Raw genomic sequence first — 20671 nt, 5'->3', positions numbered from 1 at the left:
AGAAGAAAGAGACATGAAGACGCAAACAACATAAAGGCATCGGCTTTGGTTCCCAATCAAACTATCTTTCATGCTTTGTTATCTACGGAAATAACAAAACCACCTAAACAATGGGTCAAACCCAATGACGTTACACCAGACATTAACCTGGGCTAATATCATTACTTTGTAACAGCAGTGTATCTTTTAGAAGACATTTTTAGCTGATTTTAAATTAAATTCTTCAAAATTAAAAAAAATAATTTAAAAAGGCAGGGGCACAAGCCTCTTCTCGATGGGTGCCATTAAAGAGTAAACTAATACTGTCCAGTACCATGGCTTTGTATTTCCTATATTTACAATGCAAACCATAATAAACATATTCAAACAGTACCCTAGCAAACATTTACTTCTTTGCCACACAACTGTAGTTATATTTTAACAGGGTAAAAGAATAATGGCCTTTCCTTGGTGGGTTTGTTTGTTTGCTTGCTTTTGAATGTTCAAATTTCAAGTCTCCTTGCAATAAATGTTTTATAGCTAACAAGGAAAGATTAATATTTTGGGTCCAGTATTATCTGACAAGATGATGTTCCAGCAGTCATTATCAGTCACTACTCTCTTTCATGCAATGGATAAGTACAGTATATCAGTCATGGGACTCCTTTAAAATGTCCTGTTTTTAATCTATGTCTGATTGTGATAGCATATGGCAGACTGGAGGGCACCAGCTTCAGAATCATTTCACATATGTTGAACACAAGGTGTTTAAAGATAAGGCTCTGGATACCAATGTACATACTTTTACCTTGCCCCTATGTCAAATACTGCAGCATGCTTAATACATGCTCTGACTGTACTGTAACAGCAACTGCAGATTGTTTGATAGTACATTTTCACTGATATACTTTATATATACATACACACAGAGAATAATTAAAAAATATGACAGATGAAAACTGATATCAAGCCTAATTCTGCAGTCTTTACCCAAACAAACTAGACATTGCCATTATTAAGTGTGGGTAATATTAGTATTATTTGCATTATTTTCTAGCACTCAGCAGTGTGATTGGTGCCGCCTAGTTCAGATATGCAAACATGTTCCCTATCCGGATGCATTTTCAGTCTAGTCTCATGCAATGGCAGAATGAAGAGGGCCACAAACTATGCAGGGGAGGCAGGAAGGGGGCTGGGGTTTCATATGATCACTACTTGATAGGCAGGTTGAAATTTAGATCACCGTCACTCATGTTCTCTCCCTCTCTTTTTTGCTCTCATATACTGCTAATGCATCTGTCACCATGAATGTAGCCACTTACGGCCTCTGATATATGGTGCTCCAGTTATAAACCAATTCTCGTTACTTATCTCAAAGCATATTAGATAAGATTCTCTCATCCAATCCCAGCCCTTCATGAAGCTCTGTTGGTGTAAAGGGGCTGTATATTGGCAGTAACTTACTAGCAGAGAATTCCTCAGCTGGCATAGACCCTGCATAGCCAGCTTCTACACAAAGCCCTCTCCTAGCCCTAGTGTAGGCACGGGTACGTGAGGGAATGATTAGAATGCTCTGACAATTCTAAGTGGGTGAACGGTCCCCAGTTTGGGGTCATATATTAGTGGATACAGTTTAAGGTAGCCCTAAGGCTGCTCAAATCTGTGACACAGATGGAGGTAGCGACTGGCCTGAGAATTGGCAAGCCCATTATCTAGCTGTCTGACAAGCCTCTGTTGCCCTCCCTCGGCCACCTCGAATGGAGACTGTGAGCAGTAGATTAACCTATAACTGATTATCCAGTTTATTAGATTTTATGCCAGTTGTCTTCTGTAGATAGTGTATTGGATTGTTTAGTTTAATATAAAACCATTAAGCTATCAGTTACAGGAAGCCTCCTTTGTACTCTGTCAATCTGTAAAATGGCCAATGTCCCGAGCTTCCTGTTCCTGCGGACTATAGATTAGTGAATAATAATCTATTCTTTTTCTTGCCTGTTGTGAAACAGTTTTTTCATTCCAGTTAATTCAGTTACTTATGCTATGTTAAATACCAATCTGTATTTCCCCCCTAATGTTTACTAGATCAGCCCAAAAGACATCACATCTCTCTCAATATGCCCCTGTAGCACTTCTAGTGTAGACTAGTCCAGAGACAGGAGCAGAAGGCATTCATATGCTAAGTCCAACCTGGTGTGTCTCAATAACAACTGGGACACGTGGCTAAATGCAGGGGCATTTTACAAGGGCTGGCATATAGGGGAAGTTTGCAAATACTTTGGGTACAGGGGCTTAAACAGTTACGATTTAATGTAAAACAATTGTAGTTCCTATTTGGGCCCTAGGGAGGACAGTCCTCTGAGAGGCGTAGGGCTCCTCTGACCTAGTGTCTGGGATGCCTCTCCAATAGGGTTGCCAGTTTTGGTTGGATGTATTCCTAGAGATTTCATCACATGACATAATCTTTAATTAAAAATTAATCTTTAATTCGTGGAGACTCCAGGCCAATCCTGGAGGGTTGGCAACCCTAGTCCAGCTTCTGCTAGAGACAAATAGGAGCTTGCAGGTTTCCACCTCAGGAGTACTTAGTGATGGGTCTCACTGGGGCCCCTCTGCACTAGCTGCCTGGCCAGTCTCTGCTGCTTCCCCACGAGATCTGCACAGACCTGAGTCTGGCAGCAATGTCTGGCAGGCACACCTGTTCCAGAGGCAGTTTCCCACTCCTGCTGCAGCCTGCTGTGCACCCAGTTCCCTAGCAGCTTTCCCTGCATCCACATTCCCTGAAGCTTCTGGCTTGCCATGTGGCTGCCATTTCCCCAAGTGCCAGGTTCCTGCCTGGGTCAGGGTCAGCTTGCCCCTCCCCCAACCAGCCAGGGAATAGAGATGTGCTCACATGGCTGTATCGCAGAGACAGAGATCAGTGGGGAGGAGGTTGATGGGAATAGTAGTTTTCTGCTTAGCAGATTCATCACAACACTTTCTGCTTCTTTCCCCATCTTCCAGTATTGGTCAGATAGCTCATATTGCCCTGAAAGTTCACAGCCAAACCTTCTGCATCTTGGCAGGGGGTTACAATAGATGATCCTTGCAGTCCCTTCTAACCCAATGGTTCTATGATTCTATGTGAAATGGGGCCCACTTTAGGCAACCTCTTCCCCCCGCCCTCCAGGATGTCCCCTACCCAGAGCTATGCAGTTTCCTCTTTGGGCACTACGTTTCAAGCAACAGTGTTCCTCCCACCATTGGGGAAAAACTGCAGGAAGGAGCCAGCTTGAGACACCAGTCAGTAGAACTGGAGGCCAAGCAGAGGCCAAGCAGAACTCAAAGGCTAAGCAGAGCCCTTCGAACTTCCATGATTTCAGAAAATTCTCTACAGTTTTGACTGGACTTTCTCTGCCTTGTGCTGATGGGCTGTTTGCTCCAATCTCTCTCAGTCTTTTTCATCTCAGCCTTACTTCACTCCTACCTCTCTTAACCTCCTCTCCCTGTCCTTGTCCCCCTCGCCCTCTTCCCTTCCATATTGCCTCTTCCTTCCCTTTTTCTTTCTGGTTAGCTTATGTCCTCCTGACTAAACCTCCCCTCATCCTCTGCAAAAAGAAAAAAATCATGGAACTAACATGCTATTTCCTGCAATCACATTGTTCACTCTGTGTGCTAGGGTCAGGGAAGGAGACTGTCCGTTTAGACTGTAAGCTCTTCGGGGCAGGACCCATCAACTACTATGTTTGTACAGGGCCTAGCATAATGGGGGCCCATTTTTGGTTGATCTTTAAGAACTATCATTATGAACCAGATCAATAATTAATCATAATTTACTTTGATGTATCAAAACAGTGCCTTAAAAAAACCACAACAGCAAACTTTGCAGAGTTCTAAGAATGCAGAGGGAGACTTGCTTGTAACTGGAGGACGTACCTTCTAGGTCCACCTGTAATTATACATGAACAAGGAAAAACCAGAAATGTTCTAATGACCTGTTCCTACAAAGCATATGGACATGCTTAACTTTAAGTACATGAGTAGTCTCTTTGGCATCAGAGCAACTATTCACAGGTAGAAAGTTGAGCCTGTCTGATGTCATGATGTGCCTGTCTTTCTAGTATCAGGGCCTAAGATTTTACATGCAAGTTACATTTAGAAATGCTATTAATATTCTAAGGAGCTCCAGGCAAATGAAAAGGCCCTCATGTTCATGCTAAATATTTATTTTTATTGGCTGAGCTTTAATAAATGAATTAAAAGATTATGAAAGGGATGCATATTTTCTCCTGGAAACTGGAAATGTGTTATTTTGGAAATGTTCTCATGCCATCGTAACAGACTCAAGATGCATTTGGTAGGATGCCAAGGTAAATAGCGTTACTAATATAAAATAATCATGAAGAGGGTTATGTTTATCTAACTGAGTATGTTTTTGGAAGATAAATGAAGCTTTCAAGCTTGTAGTCTGTCAGAAGGCAATTTTTTTTCTAAATATTTGTGATTCTGAAGGTCAAGAGGCAAAGAATTATTTGAAAAAGAAAAACCTATCAACTTCAGACAAAAACAAGGGAAGGTGCTGAAAATACTAGACCACGGTGAATGACTATTTATATAAAATCATGAGTTATTCTCACTAACCCAATTTTCCCACATTTCTTATTTGCAATAATGTACCAAATCATTTATCCAAACAAATTACAGACACTGAATTACCTGTAAATAGAATCCTATGATTATTCCTTAGTCACTGTATGTGACTGGACACATAAGTCATATAATATTATTTTCTGGTCCTTGACTGGATGACCTAAACTCAAGAGAGAGGCCTGAACCAGCCACTGGAGCACTGAATCCCACATAGAATTAGGGAAGAAGCATTTTAGGAGAAGGGAGACAGCAGGCCTACCAACAGAGAATTTTAGGACATTTTATGTCATTTCCTGACTTCTTTTGCACATGAAAGTTTGGCTAAACGCAGTTGTAGACCCCAAATTTTAAAACATCTGGGTTCTTTCTTAATACACAGAGAAAGAGAGCAGGAGATATATTGGTTGTTTATTCTATTTGCCCTTGTCACATTGACCACCAACTAATTGGTGTGACTTTTTGCTGCGTCTCCTGCCTTCACATTTCTGCCTATGATAGCAGAACTGATGGCCCTCCTTTCTCTGAGCAGCTCTTTGACATTACACTGACAGGTGCCCCATATCCATAGCTCAGTGCCATGTGTAGAGGACAGGACTGCTTCATAGTGCACTGGCTGTCAGGCACTGCCCCACTTCAGACAGCAGGTTTTTTGTTCTGGGTTTAGAACATTTTGGAAGTCTCTCCAAGCAACAGATTATTTGGATTTTGCAGCATTATTTTCCCCCACTCAGTGTCCCTCTCATTTATATTATATAGACCCAGGTCTTCCTGAAACCGGACCGAGACCACACAGAAATACATATTCTTCAGAAGGAATATGACAGCTTTGTAGTGCAAATTTTTGAATAAAAAATTGAAATCTATGACTTGCTTCACCGGATAAAGCATAGTTCAAAGCAGACAGGACCTGCTAGCACATAAGACCAATTGTCAAAGCCCAGTCCAAAATGCATAGGTGACCATTACACACACACACACACACAGGTACTTACACATGGGTAATTACACGTGCAAAGTTTTACATACACAGTGTAGTAGGACTGTGAATTTTATTGTGTATTTTGAAATTCACCCTTATACAATAGGCCACATAGTAGATAGTAAATGGGAAAGTCAAATATGCTGACCCACATATAATGTATTCAAAGAAAACAATTTGTGATACTCTAAGCCTGGTAGCTCTCTTCATAACCACAGTGGAGTCTCTGAAGTCAATGGAAGTACAATTTAAAAATGTGTGAATAAAGGAAAATCTGGACCAATGCATTATACATGAATAGTGACACTATGTCTTCAAAAGACTTCTAGCTATTTGCTTAGGCAGCTGCTGAGCTGCAGGCAGCCATGTTTAAAAGATAGCCAGAGGCACCAGCCATGTTGAAAAGACTAGCCAGAGGCACCAGGCACATGACATGCAATTTGCTGAGTTCCTGCAAAATAATTTTAACCGCAAGCACTTAGAATGGACATTCAGAGTGCAATGGCATGTGCTTCTTGAAATAGCTATAGAGACATAGCTTCAGCGTTTAGAAGCCCATTAGAGGGTTACTACAATAACTGAGAGAACATGCAAGTACCCTTTTAAAAAATCATTTGGTGCTTTCCATTGTATATAAATAAACTGCTTCTCATTGCCAGCCAGTTATTGACCCACAGTGCTTCTGGTTCACATGTTGCTTTACATCCTGTAAAATCTAGTTCATTTCCTTATTTATCTCTTTTCCTCCTTCTCAACTTGTTTTTTCATTATTAATAGACGGTGTGTCTCCTCCAAAGCATTGACACCACAAAGAACACTTTGTTCAAGATGGCCCAATATAATGCAGATCATTTGTTTGGTTGGTTGTTTAAAAAGCCATATACAGACTATGAAAAGTCAAAGAGACTCTTGGTTTGCAACCACAGCATGCTTCAGAAAACAGACTCAATTGTTAGGTTGTATACGTGTTCTACAGTAGTTCATTACTTCCATGATGCCCAGGTCAACTCATATTTCCATTAGGTCAGTTGCTTCGCATCAGAAGGGGATTTAGCTGGTCTATTTTCTAAATATTTATGTACAAAATAGATTTAGTCTATATTTCACAGAAAGAATAAGGCAGCGACTTAGTTTCTTTTCTTTCTTGCTTTTATTTTTTTTAAATAAAGTAGCCTCAGTTTTGGTTCCATGCAGTTGTACTCCCCAGATTTTTAGGTTCTTTGTGCAATCAGCATTCAACTCTCTGTCTGAACTTTCTATTCCTCTTACCGCATTTCAGTGGCCTTTGGAACTAGTCCCATCCCTTCGAAATTCTCTGTGGTATGGGATTTCCTTACTTGAAAGGTGAGTTCCACAGAATAACAATCAGTTCCTGTAACAGAAGATATCCCCTTTCTTCAGGGAAGATGAATTTTAAGGGAGCAAGACTATATACCAGGGAGTTTACTAGCCCAAGAGTTTTGAGGCTAGGTTAAAAGAAAAGGAGTACTTGTGGCACCTTAGAGACTAACCAATTTATTTGAGCATAAGCTTTCGTGAGCTACAGCTCACTTCATCGGATGCATACTGTGGAAACTGCAGAAGACATTATATACACACAGAGACCATGAAACAATACCTCCTCCCACCCCACTCTCCTGCTGGTAATAGCTTATCTAAAGTGATCACTCTCCTTACAATGTGTCTGATAATTAACTGGCATCTTGTGGATTTGCTACATTGAGCTGTGCAAACTTGTATGAACAAGTAAGCTTTAGTAAATGTAGGGCCTAAAGCAATTAGTTATGGGTTATGATTCTACTGATTAATATTATTATTGCATTAAGACAACTTCACGATGAGTAAATTATATCTGTGCTTAAAAATGACAGATGCTTTCTGTGTGTTTTATACACCAAGGTATAAGCATATGAAGTTATGGTAGTTCTAGGATGAAATTCAGGCTCAAGTAAGTCAATGGGAGTTTGCCATTAACTTCATCCATAGGGGACTGTATTACACAGCTTGCACACAAACTACTACATACAGGCCACTGTCTGGAAGAACCCTACAGGGTCTCTCAGTAACTTACTAACAACTACAGTAAGTAATGGGGTGTTCAAACTCCGTTTTTCAGGTGCAAGTTCCCTGGCAGAATATTTTTGGCATTTTTTTCTGGCCTGAGAAGAGCTACAGAGCCTGTGTCCTTACACTCACAGGTGTGGAATTTCACTAATGCATAATTTTTCCTACAAATGTTTGGTTTATGTGAAATATGACAGATACGACAGGAAGTGTGAAGAACAGGAAAATATACAGTAATTGGGAACTGTACTGATTATCTTTTTCACTGTAAGGTAGGTTCAGCACATCTGAAAGAATTTTTAAAAATGTTTAATGGGGTCCAATGAACTGTACAAACAATATACACATATAAACAATCTACGTGTTAACTATATGTGATGACATTGACGAAAGCCAATCACGCATTCACCCATTTTCTGATAATTAACAGCTCTTATCTGACAGACACCATTTCCTACACATGCTTTTGCTCAGTGATAAGATGTGAAAAGTTTGATGAAGGCACGACTATTTTTGGACACAGTGATACTTACGTTGCTATGAGATCTCAGATTAGTGGGTAATTAGGTACACAATGATTTCAAACAGCTGATCTGCAAAACCAAGAAGACAGAGTGGTTTACTTCCCTGCCATGTGTGTATAAGTATGTGCAAAAATTATGGGTAATCAACTTGTTTTCTTTTGGTGCTATTTAAAGAGACAGGCTGCATCCTGTTCCCCTGTGGGAACCCCCTAAAAATACTGGTTTATAATGGAAATGTTGAAATCCTATAATCATTGCCATCATAGGAAAATTGTCAAATGCCTCCAGATACAGTACATGCCGTTTTCAGTTTAAGTCTGTCAGATCTAGAATACCTTCACAGTCCCTTTTTAAAACTACTCTATGCTAGCTAGCTCTTGTTCATAACTGAATCGTAACTCAGCTCACTAACCTTTCACCTTGCCCTGTGTCACTGCTCCTCACCCTACACATTTGCCCGATGAATTTGGAAGTGGGCATGCTCTGCAGCACAGTCCTAGTATGCATTAAAGCATGAGTATTTTGATTTTTCTTAATGAATGCAGCCCCCATCACAGGGAATGAAACCCACAAATAAGCATGCAGGGGTCTTGAATGGGGGTGGGGAGCTAAGTTGTATGGGTGCAGTAACAAGCACTGTACCTATGTCTTTCTGTAGCTTTACTGCAATAGTCAGCTACAGAAATTTATGTACTCAGTGTGTGTGTGTATTGTGACAGGGTCGGGCCAGATGGCTACAGGAGAGTAATTTTTTTTTGAAGCAAAAGATGTTTTTATTTGCATAACACACTTACAAAGTAAAAACAGCAGCATATGCAATGTGTAACACAGCAACCAATCACAATTGTTTTCTCATTAGCTTCAGGGGAGGGAAGTGTTCAAGCTTGCCCGGGCCCTGAGCAGGGGGTTTCCTCAACTCTCGTGGTCTTCCACCCTTCCGAGTTATCTGGTGGCCCAGAGCGAGGGGGCTTCATCGACTCTCAAGGTCTGCCACCCCCTCGAGTTACCTGGCGCCACGCCCGAGTGTCACCAACAATTCCCTCCTCTGAAAGCACCCAACAAGAGGGGCAGGCCGTGGGGTGGACAATCCGGGGGGGGGCACGTGCACCCACGTGTGAAAGGACCCCTCTAAGGTGGTGGTGTCCGCAGCAGCAATGGCTGGGGCTGGGGTCCCTTACTCTCTCCTCCAATCAAAGAGTCAGACAAAGGGACCCGGACGGGGACACCGAGCAGAGAGCCTCGGACAGCGCCCACCGCTCCTCAAAAACATCAAGGGAGTCAGTGGACGCCTCCCAGAGGAACTCCACCCGGATACGTGAACAGACCAAGGATCAGAAAACGGCCCCACAGTCACAGAAAACTCCATCGGCCAACCTCCTCTCTCGGGTTTTATAGATGGCCATTTTAGCCAGGGCCACGAGGAGGTGAACTAGGAGATCCTGCGACTTTGTGAGGCCACGGATGTGGAGTGCATAAATAAAAAGGTGAGGGGAAAAATGCAACCAAAAGTGTCACAGGAGATTTGTGAGGAGCTGGAACAGGGGCTGCAGCCTGGTGCACTCCAGATATACGTGCGCCAGGGTTTCCCTCACACCACAAAAGGGACAAGTATCTGGGATGGGGGTGAACCCAGCCAAGTACGTGCCCGTGCTCACAGCTCCGTGAAGGAGCCGCCAACTGATGTCCCCAACTGGCCTCGGAACCAAGGTGGAATATAGGCTGGCCCACCGGGGCTGCTCACCCTCCAAAGGTGGCAGAAGGTCTTGCCACTTTATGTCGGGGCGGGACACTAGGGTAAGGGCATGAAGGGTGTGGAGCGCGAGCGTGTATAGATGTTTCCTTGGTGTGGTTTGGAAGCGACCGGCTGCAGTTCATGCAGCCGGCTCGCAGTGAAGGGGTAGGGGGGGTCGATTGGCTCTGCGGGGCAGGGGTCCAATTAAAAAGTCCGATGGGCCTGGGGTAGAGGGTGGGCGGGGCATGCCCTCAAGCAGGACCCGGTCGAGGTAAGCTCGAGCAGCGGGCGGCAAAGCGGCCTTCATCTCCTGAAGTACGCACCAGGGGGTACAAGGTCTGGAGAGCCCCATGTGCCGGGCAAGCGTCAGGGGATCCAACCAGTCTCCCCGGTCGTAGTCCAGGAGGTCTCCGACTCTCGTGACTTCTGCCAGGATCAAGCTCTGGTGCACCGAGCGGGACTCCGCCACCTGCACACGGAGCTGGGGGTCATGTAGCAGGGGCTCTGCGAGGAGATCTACCCCCTCGGTGGCCGCCACGGACCTGGTCATTAAAAATAGTTTCCAAGTCCGGACGCAGTCCTGGTAGAAGACCGGCAGCCCCGAGAGGTCTCGCGGAAGACCTCCCGGACAGAGATAAAAGGCTGCCGGTCATATCGGAGCCCTCGGATGCGGCGCAGGATGGCGTGCACCAGTGTGCTCCACGCCGAACTGCCTGCACCATAGAGGAGCCTCTGTAGAGCCTGGAGGTGGAAGACACGGACCTCAGCGTGTAGACACTTCAGGCCCTGTCCTCCTTCCTTCAGGGATAGCTGAAGGACCCCTACAGGGGCCCAGTACGTTCCTGACCAAAAGAACCCCAGAATCGATGTCCAGAGGTTGGTCAGGAAACCCGGGGCCGGGACCAGGGTGTTGAGCCGGTACCAGAGCGTGGACAGGACTAGTTGATTAAGCACCAGTGCTCTCCCTCAGAGGGAGAGACATCTGAATAGTCCCGTCCATTTCCGGAGCCGCTCTATCACCCCGCCCTCTAAATTTTCCCAGTTCTCTGGCGGAGAGGGATGCATGGCAGAAAGATAAACGCCGAGGTAGAGCAGTGGACCCGCGCTCCACCGGATGGTCTGAAGCGCGGGTGGGAGGGAGCTCGCCTGCCGCCAGTCTCCTAGCGCCAAGCCAGAGCTCTTGACCTAGTTGACCCAGGCGGAGGAGGCTGCCGAATAGATGGCCTGGCAAGCCTCCACCTGTGCCAAGTCACTGGGGTCCTGGATTACGAGGAGCACGTCATCAGTGTACACCGACAGGACCAGCTGCAGCTCCGGCTCCCACAGCACCAACCCTGTCAACCTCCTTCAGAGGAGACAGAGGAAGGGCTCGATTGCCAGAGCATACAGCTGACCCGAGAGGGGGCACCCCTGCTGTACTCCTCACCCAAAGCTGACCAGTTCGGTCAGGGTCCAGTTGAGCTTAACCAGACAATCTGCGGAAGCGTACAGCACCCGGAGAAAACCCACAAACTGCGGTCAGAAGCCAAACGCCTGCAGAGTGCTCAGGAGGTACCCGTGGTCCACCCTATTGAACGCCTTCTCCTGATCTAGGGACAGGAGGGTGAACGACAGACCGTCTCTATGCCCAAGTTCCAAAAGGTCCCGAACCATAAATAGGTTATCAAAGATACTGCGGTCCGGGACAATGTAGGTCTGGTCTGGGTGGATCACGTCCGCCAGCACAGACCCTAGCTGCAGCGAGATTGCTTTCACTACGATTTTGTAGTCCATGCTGAGGAGCGAGACGGGACGCCAATTTCGTAAATCGTGGAGGTCCCCCTTCTTCGGCAATAAGGCGAGCACAGCTCGCCTGCACGAGAGAGGGAGGACCCCGCTCTGCAGAGACTCAGCCCAGACGGTCACTAGGTCTGGGGCGAGGACGTCCCAAAGCACGCGGTAGAACTCCACGGTCAGCCCGTCCATGCCTAGAGACTTATTAGTGGGCATAAGATGGAGGGCTTCTGAGAACTCGGCCAGAGTGAGAGGCAACTCTATCCGGTCTCGGTCGCTTGCGCTGACCGTAGGGAGCTCCTCCCAAAGCACTCTGCAAGCGCTAGGGTCGGTCGGATCCAGGGAGAAAAGACTTGCGTAGAAGGCTCGGGCCCTCCTGCACATCTCTGCTGGTTCCATGAGGGGGGTGCCATCTTCTTCCAGGAGGCAGGTGACGTGTTTCTTGGCCCCCCTCGTTTTCTCCAGGGCATAGAAGAAGCGGGAGCCGTGATCCATCTCCCGAAGGAGGCGGATGCGGGATCTAACAAAGGCGCCCCAGGCCCGATGGTCCTCGAGGGCCCGGAGCTCCTCCCGCTTTTCCTGGCACGCTCCACAGAGGAGCGGGTCCTCGGGACTGGCGGCCAGACACCTCTCCATCTCTAAGACCTCCCGTTCCAACTGCTCTATCGCTGCAGTTCTCCGTCGGCTGGTGCCCCGGGTGTAGTCTCGGCAGAAAAGCCAGGTGTGCACCTTCCCCAGGTCCCACCATCGCCGCATTGAGGGAAAGGCACGCCGCTGCCCTCGCCAGGCCAGCCAGAATTCCCAGAAGGACGTCACAAAGCCCTCATCCTCCAACAGACTGTTGTTAAAATGCCAATAGGCCGGCCCCGGCCTCTCCGCACAGAGGGAGGCTGTCACGGTGGCTAGGTGATGGTCAGAAAATGGGGCCAGCCGAATGCTGGAGGAGTGGGCTCATGAGAGATGGAAGCGTGATAGATAAATGTGGTCCAACTGGGAGTGGCTCGACCGATGGGCTTCCACCCGGACAAAGGTGAACATGGAAGTGTCATCCAGGTGGTGGTCACGCCAGATGTCCACTAGGGAGTTATGTTCAACTATCTCCCAGAGGGTGTCCGCGGTGGCTGGGCACTGCTCGGGCCCCGAGCGGTCTCGCTTCTCGAGGGTGGTATTAAAATCCCCTCCCAGGACCAGGCACTCGTGAGAATCTAAGGTGCCAAGGAAGGTGGATGCCTGCTGATAGAATTGCAGCTGCTCCGGGCCCGATGTCGGGGCATAGACATTAACGAGGTTAACCACGAGCCCCTCTATACTGACCCAGAGATGCAGCAGGCGACCCTGCACGGCCTCGGCAACCCCTAGCACCTCGGGCCATAGGTCGGGGGAGAACAGAGTCGCCTCTCCAGCCTGCCGAATCATGGAATGGCTAAAGTAGACCCTGTCCCCCCAGTCCAGCTGCCAACTATTTTCGGCGGTCAGATCCGTATGGGTCTCCTGCAGGAAAATCACAGAGTACCCTCCCTCTCGAAGGAAGGAGAGCACCTGGGACCTGCTGAGAGACATCCTACAGCCCTGGGTGTTCAACGTTGCGATAGTGAGAGGTGTCTTGGGGAGGGCCGGGGGGGATCCTCACTGGCAGGGACACTTGCATCCCACAGCGGGCCACGCAACAGTCCTTGACCTATCCCGTAGGTGAGTAATTGGTAACGGAAGACGCGGACCCCCCAGTAGGCAACAGCATCCTGCTTCCCCGTCCCTTTACCTTCCCCCATGAGGGCCCTTGTGGCCCAGAGGATTTGAAAAAAATCCCCCCATCGCTGGAGAGCAAGCTGTACCTTGTTGCGGGAGCCACGGACATCCTCTAAAAACTTCCGCAGCCCTCCTTGCAGCTCATGGGGGGGTGGGGTTACAGTTTCCCGGTTGTTCCCCGGCGGGGCCCTTGGTGCAGACCCGTGGCCCACTAAAACAGGCAAGCAGGGTGCGGACCCCCGACGGGGTGGCTGATGGGCTGGAGCTTCTAGGCCCGCCTCAAGCCCTGGGGCGATAGGGGGCGGTGGAGGGAAAATAGCAGCCCCTAATGGGTCAGGGCAGGAGAATGCAAAGGCCACTCCCTGGGGGTCATCGGTTGGAAAAGGGAAGGAGACAGCCCTTGGGGCGGCGATAACATCACAGGAGGTAGACTGGACAGGGGTAGGGGCAGGGGCAGGGGCAGGGGCAGAGGCGAGGTTCTGGGTTTCGGGAGGCAAGCAGCTGGATGGTGGCACCTCCCGATCAGGCTCGAGGGTTAAGGGGGTGGGGAGGGAGCTCTCAGTTATACCGGGCGTGGGCTCTATGGTGGATTTAGCAGCTACAGCATCAGGAGGTGAATTATCTTCTGTTGGGCCCCTGCCCGGGAAGGAAGTCGATTGCTCTGCACCAACGGGTGGTGGCTTGTGTCCTGGCCGCATGGCGCCGGCTGTCACCTGAGCAGGGTCGGTGGTCGTCAGTGGGGCTCCTCGGAGGTGGGAGCAGAAACGGCAGTTAGGGGGAGGGAGCATGGGGAAGAGAGGTGGAGTGAGGTTGCTCAAATCGAGGTTTGCTGGCAAAAGGTCATCCTCCCCCTGGGTGACTGGGGTCAGATCTAGGGATCTCCTCGAACATGGAGGAGAGGACACTTTCCATCACCCTGGGGTTCTCCCCACTGGCACCCACCATGACGGTTGCCTCGGGGTTCACAGGGGCTTCAGGTAGTGTCAGGACAGAAGGGGCTTCCTCGAGGGTCTCAGAGGGGAGGGTCTCTCACTGGTGCTACCACGTCTTTCCCGGTGGATGGGACGCACTCGTGGGCAAAGCAGAAGGTTCGGCATCAGTGCCCCCCTTCCTGGTTTTCCAGGGGGCCTCCGCCTCAGCTAGATGAGGCGGAGCTCGAGCCTTCTGCTTGCCTCGCTTCCCCTGGACTAGGACCCAGCCCTCCATGGCATCATCTGGGGGCTGGTTAGCAGGGGTCGTATCAGGGGGTAAAGGCGATGGCTCAGGGGCTTGGGGGTGGGGGGACGGTGGGGCGGCATAAGGGAGGGAGGATTCTCCCTTGGGCAGGCTCTCTCCCATTCCTGGTGGTATCTCTGCCACACCCTCCTCCACAGGCCCCACCAGATTGTCAGCAGGGAGGGCGGGGCTCTCCCACTTGTCTGGGCATTGTAGGGGAGGTGCCCCTTGGGCCTGAGCGGGAGAAGTGGTGGTCCAAAGAGGAGGAGGGGTGGGTTCGGGTATTGGGGGGCCAGGGACGTCAGCAATGACGGGGCCGATGTCCTGCCGGGTCTCGGGGGTCCCAGGTGCCCCTCCTTGCCAGGCTAAGGGGCAGTCCCTCCGGACATGCCCCGATGCCCGGCAGAGGTAGCACCGGGCTTCCCCCATGGAGAAATACACCCGGTAACGGGCCCCCTGGTGGGGGCCGAGGAAGGACCCCTCGAGCGCCTCTCCGTCACGCGCCGCCGCCGGCCATAGAAGCTGCATTTGCCGGCGGAAGGAAAAGATGTGACGGAGGGTGGGGTCCTTGCAGCCCAACAGGAGAGGGCTGATGACAGAAACAGGTTTCCCCAGGGTGGAAAGGGCAGATAACAGGGCAGCATTGGGGAGAAAAGGAGGGACAGAGGTCAGGACCAGGCGGACGCCCAGGTCCTCGAGCGGCTCTAGGGGGACAAACATCCCCCCCCACCGCCAAGCCCGTCTCCACCGCCTTCTGGGCGGCAGCCTCCGATGCTAAGAAGAACACAACCTTCCCATACATTTTGGAGGCCGCCACAATGGCCGAGGGCCCCACCACCCTCGCCAACGCCAGCACATAGGTCTCCACGTGAGGCGAGGTGGGCACCAGGAGGCATCGGACACCATGCTTCCTTGTCATGGTGGGGAAGGGGCCCCGGCCGCTGTTGATGGTGGTGGAGGCGGTGGGCGGGAGAGATGACGAGGCAGCAGGTGGGGGAGCTGCTGCCGCCCAGGCATACATCCTGGGGGGTGAGGGAGGGACACCCGCAGAGCTGGTGGAGGGGGCAGCGGGGAGGATGCCGTGGTTGGTGGCGGGGCCGCAGCAGTGGGGGTGGCCCCTGCCATGGAGGGCCTCGTGGTTTTAGTGGGGCCCTTCCCCTTCTTCTTGCCCTGACTTTTCCCACCAGCCATGGGGGGCTCCCCTAGAGTCTGGGGAGGTGGTGGGCAAGGCAGCGGCGGAGGTCACCCCGTGCCCTCCATTGCCAATGCCCCAGCGGGGGCAGTGGCAGGTGGTTAACTGGAGTTGGGGTCAGGTAAAAAGGCACAGACTCTGGGATAGGCAGTTCGGGGGGGCGTATGAACCACCGTACGCTTGTCCAGAGAGTCCTGTTTGGTTGGCTGGTGCTTCTGGCCCACACGGTGGAATCAGGGTGAGCAGCTAAGTCCAGAGGCAGATGTTAAACAGCCAGCAATGACGATGGAGGGGGCAGTGATGAGGATAGTAGTGTGGGGGGGATGGGACACAGATGGATCGGGGGTAGCTCCATGCCACACCCCCTGTGTCCCTACAAACACAGTCACGACACAGTCAAGGCCTCCCCCCGCACGAGAGCACAGTTCGAAAGTTACTCAGTCTTGGGCCCCCTCCATGGCGATTTGTAGATTCCCCGGGCGGTGTTCCTCCAGTAGACAGCTGTTTCTCTGTCTGTTCCGGGCTTTCTTTTTCGCATTCCAGGGATGCAGGAGCAGATGATAAGAAATTCTCTTAGCAGGAGATGGGTCCGCAGACAAACAGCAAGCGGCTGGGTCTGTGGGCTGGGTCCTTCCACTCCCCTCCTCCGAGGAGTGGGTCAGCAGGCCCCCCCTCTCTCGGGGGGGGGGGTTTCAGCTGGAGCGGCAGCAGCTTCCGAGGGCGGGCGGGGGGGGGCTAACAGCCAGCGGGCAGCCGGCCAGCACTCTAACAACAGCAGAGAAAGAAAAAAAAACAACAAAAAGAAAAGAAAGGGGGAGAGCATTTGGCCCAGTCGGGGGCGAAGCCAAAAGCAAGGGCAAAAAGCAAGAAAAGCCCAGGCCAGGGGGCAGCAGTAGGAGAGCAGGCTAAGTAGGTCCCTTTTCCCTGGGTAAGGTAACAGGGAAGATTTTTTTTTTTTTTGAAACAGAAAGAAAGTTTATTGGTAACGCTTACAAAATTACCAAAGGAAACAAAACAATTATGCAACAAAACAACGCAATCAGAAGGTATAACACAGCAGCTTTCAGGAGGGAGAAGTGTTCAGGCTAGCCTGGGCCCAGAGCAGGGGGGTTTCCTCGACACTCGTGGTCTTCCACCCCCTCGAGTTACCCAGTGCCGCGCCCAGTGTCACGATCCTCCCTCTCCTGAGAGTGCCCGGTAAGATGGGCACGGCTGCGGGGTGGGCGGTTTAGGGGGGGGGTAGACACCCAGGTATTATAGGACCCCTCCTAGATGACAGGAATGATGGTATCCACAGCGGCAACGGCTGGGGCTGGCGTCTCTCGCTCTTCCCCTCAATCAAAGGGTCAGACGGAGGGAACCGGACGGGGTCACCGAGCAGAGAACCCCAGACAGCGCCCACCACTCCTCGAAGGCATCAAGGGAGTCGGTGGACGCCGCCCAGAGGAACTCCGCCCGGATACGTGAATGTACTGAGGATCGGAAAACGGCCCCACAATCGCAGGACGTTTCATGGGCCAACCTCCTCTCTCTGGTTTTATAAATGGCTGTTTTAGCCAAAGCTAGGAGGAGGTTGACCAGAAGATCCCGCGACTTTGTGGGGCCACGGATGGGAAGTGTATAGATAAAAAGGTGGGGGGGAAAATGAAGCCAGAAGCGTAATAAAATATTTGTGAGGAGCCGGAAAAGGGGCTGCAATCTGGCACACTCTAAATACACGTGCGCCAGGGTTTCCCTCACATTACAGAAAGGACAAGTGTCCGGAATGGGGGTAAACCGTGTCAAAAACACGCCCGTGCTCACAGCTCCGTGAAGGAGCCGCCAACTGATGTCCCCAACGGGCCTTGGGACCAAGGTGGAATACAGGCTGGCCCACCGAGGTTGCTCACCCTCCAAAGGTGGCAGGAGATCCCGCCACTTTGTATCGGGGCAGGACACCAGGGTGTGGGCGTGAAGGGTATGAAGCGTAAGTGTATATAAGTATTTCCGTGGTGCAATTTGAAAGCTAACCGGCTGCAGTTCGTGCAGCCGGCTTGCAGTGAAAGGGTGAGGGGTTTGTTGGGATCTACGGGGTGGCGGCCCGATGGAAAGATCCGGCGGGCCTGGCGTATGGGATGGGCGGGGTGCGCCCTCGCACAAGGCTCGGCTAACATAAGCCCGAGCAGCGGGGGTCAAGGCGGCCTTCACCTCCTGAAGTACGCGCCGGGGGGTACGGAGGCTGGAGAGCCCCATGCGCCGAGCGAGCATCAGGGGATCCAGCCAGTCTCTCCGGTCGTAGTCCAGGAGGTCTCCGACCCTCGTGACTTCCGCCAGGACCAACCTCTGGCGCACCGAGCGGGACTCCGCCACCTGCACACGGAGCTGGGGGTTGTGTAGCAGGGGCTCCGTGAGGAGATCTGCTCCCATGGTGGCCGCCACGGACCTGGTTGTTCGAAACAGTTTCCAGGTCCGGAGGAGGTCCTGGTAGAAGACCGGCAGCCCGGAGAGGTCTCGCGGAAAACCCCTCGGAGAAAGATAAAAGAGCTGCCGGTCGTATCGAAGCCCTTGGAAACGGCGCAGGAAGGCGCGCGCCAGTATGCTCCATGCCGAACTACGTGCACTATAAAAGAGCCTCTGCAGGGCCTGGAGGCGGAAAACGCGGACCTGAGTGTACAGACACTTCAGGCCCTGCCCTCCTTCCTTCAGGGGTAGATGAAGAACTCCAACAGGGGCCCAGTGCATTCCTGACCAGAAGAACTCTAGAATCAATCTCCGGAGGTGGGTCAGGAAACCCGGGGCCGGGGCCAGGGTGTTGAGCCGGTACCAGAGCGTGGACAGGACTAGTTGGTTAAGCACCAGTGCTCTCCCTCGGAGGGAGAGACATCGGAGTAGCCTCGTCCATCTCCGGATCCGCTCTATCACCCCGCCCTCTAAATTTTGCCAGTTCTCCGGCGGGGAAGGATGCGTGGCGGAAAGGTAAACGCCGAGATAGAGCAGTGGACCCGCACTCCACCGGATGGTCTGAAGTGCGGGTGGGAGGGAGCTTACCTGCCGCCAGTCCCCCACCGCCAAGCCAGAGCTCTTGACCCAGTTGACTCGGGCGGAGGAGGCTGCCGAATAGATGGCTTGGCATGCCTCCACTCGCGCCAAGTCGCCCGGGTCCTGGACCACGAGGAGTACGTCATCGGCGTACGCCGACAGGACCAGCCGCAGCTCCGGCTCCCGCAGCACCAACCCTGTCATCCTCCTGCGGAGGAGCCAGAGGAAAGGCTCGATCGCCAGAGCGTACAACTGGCCCGAGAGGGGGCACCCCTGCCGCACTCCTCGCCCGAAGCTGACCGGTTCAGTCAGGGTCCAGTTGAGCCTAACCAAACACTCCGCGGAGGCATACAGCACCTGGAGAAAACTCACAAACTGAGGTCCAAATCCAAACGCCTGCAGAGTGCTCAGGAGGTACCCATGGTCTACTCTATCGAACGCCTTCTCCTGATCAAGAGACAGGAGGGCGAACGATAGACCATCTCTCCGCCCGAGTTCCAAAAGGTCTCGGACTAGAAAGAGGTTGTCGAAAATGCTGCGACCCGGGACAGTATAGGTCTGGTCTGGGTGGACCACGTCCGCCATCACGGACCCTAGCCTCAGCGAGATTGCTTTCGCTACAATTTTGTAATCCGTGCTAAGGAGTGAGACGGGACGCCAGTTTCGTAGATCGCGGAGGTCCCCCTTCTTCGGCAGCAAAGCAAGCACCGCTCGCCTGCATGACAGAGGGAGGACCCCGCTCTGCAAGGACTCAGCCCAGACGGTGACTAGGTCTGGGCCGAGAATGTCCCAGAACGCGCGGTAAAACTCCACGGTCAGCCCGTCCATGCCCGGAGATTTATTGGTGGGCATGCGACGGAGGGCTTCCGAGAACTCGGCCAGGGTGAGAGGCAGCTCTAGTCGGTCTCGGTCGCCCACGCTGACCGTGGGGAGTTCCTCCCAGAGCACCTCGCAAGCGTCAGGATCGGTCGGGTCCGGGGAGAAAAGGCTTGTGTAGAAGTCACGGGCCCTCCCACACATCTCCTCCGGATCCGTGAGGGGGGTGCCGTCTTCCGCAAGAAGGCAGGTGACGTGTTTCTTGGCCCCCCTCGTTTTCTCCAGGGCATAGAAGAAGCGGGAGCCGCGGTCCATCTCCCGAAGAAGGCGGATGCGGGACCGAACGAAGGCACCTCGGGCCCGATGGTCCTCAAGGGCCCGGAGCTCCTCCCGCTTCTCCCGGCACGCTCCGCAGAGGGACGGGTCCTCGGGATCGGCGGCCAGGCGCCTCTCCATCTCTAAGACCTCCCGTTCCAACTGCTCTATTGCCGCATTTCGCCGTCGGCTGGTGCCCCGAGTGTAGTCACGGCAGAAGAGCTTGGCGCGCACCTTCCCGAGATCCCACCATCGCCGCACCGAGGGAAAGGCACGCCACTGCTCTCGCCAGGCCAGCCAAAACTCCCGGAAGGACATCACAAAGCTCTCGTCCTCCAACAGGCTGTTATTAAAGTGCCAATAGGCCGGCCCCGGTCTCTCTGCACGGAGGGAGACCGTTACAGTGACTAAATGATGATCGGAGAATGGGGCCGGCCGAATGGCGGAGGAGTGGGCCTGTGAAAGATGGAAACGGGATAAGTAAATACGGTCCAACCGAGAGTGGTGTGACCGATGGGCCTCCACCCGGACAAAGGTGAACGTGGAGGTGTCATCTGGGTGATGGTCACGCCAGACGTCCACTAGGGAGTGATGGTCAACTATCCCTTGGAGAATATTCGCAGCGGCCGGACTCGGTTCAGCCCCTGAGCGGTCCCGTTCCTCGAGGGTGGTGTTAAAGTCCCCTCCCAGGA

At 51.7% G+C, this 20671-nt stretch overlaps 1 long non-coding RNA gene across 1 annotated transcript in view; it reads right to left on the bottom strand.

The window, feature by feature from the left end:
• LOC142070759 (uncharacterized) overlaps positions 1-20671 on the bottom strand; it is a 58225-nt gene that overhangs the window by 21385 nt on the left and 16169 nt on the right. The window contains exon 2 of the long non-coding RNA XR_012666709.1: positions 8182-8241. This is a non-coding gene — a long non-coding RNA (uncharacterized LOC142070759). The remainder of the gene's footprint in view (positions 1-8181; positions 8242-20671) is intronic.

The sequence above is a fragment of the Caretta caretta genome, chromosome 1 (assembly GCF_965140235.1).
Source record: "Caretta caretta isolate rCarCar2 chromosome 1, rCarCar1.hap1, whole genome shotgun sequence".
NCBI lineage: Eukaryota > Metazoa > Chordata > Testudines > Cheloniidae > Caretta > Caretta caretta.
The sequence above is the reverse complement of the archived record's forward strand: the minus strand, read 5'-3'. Positions and strand labels throughout refer to the sequence as shown.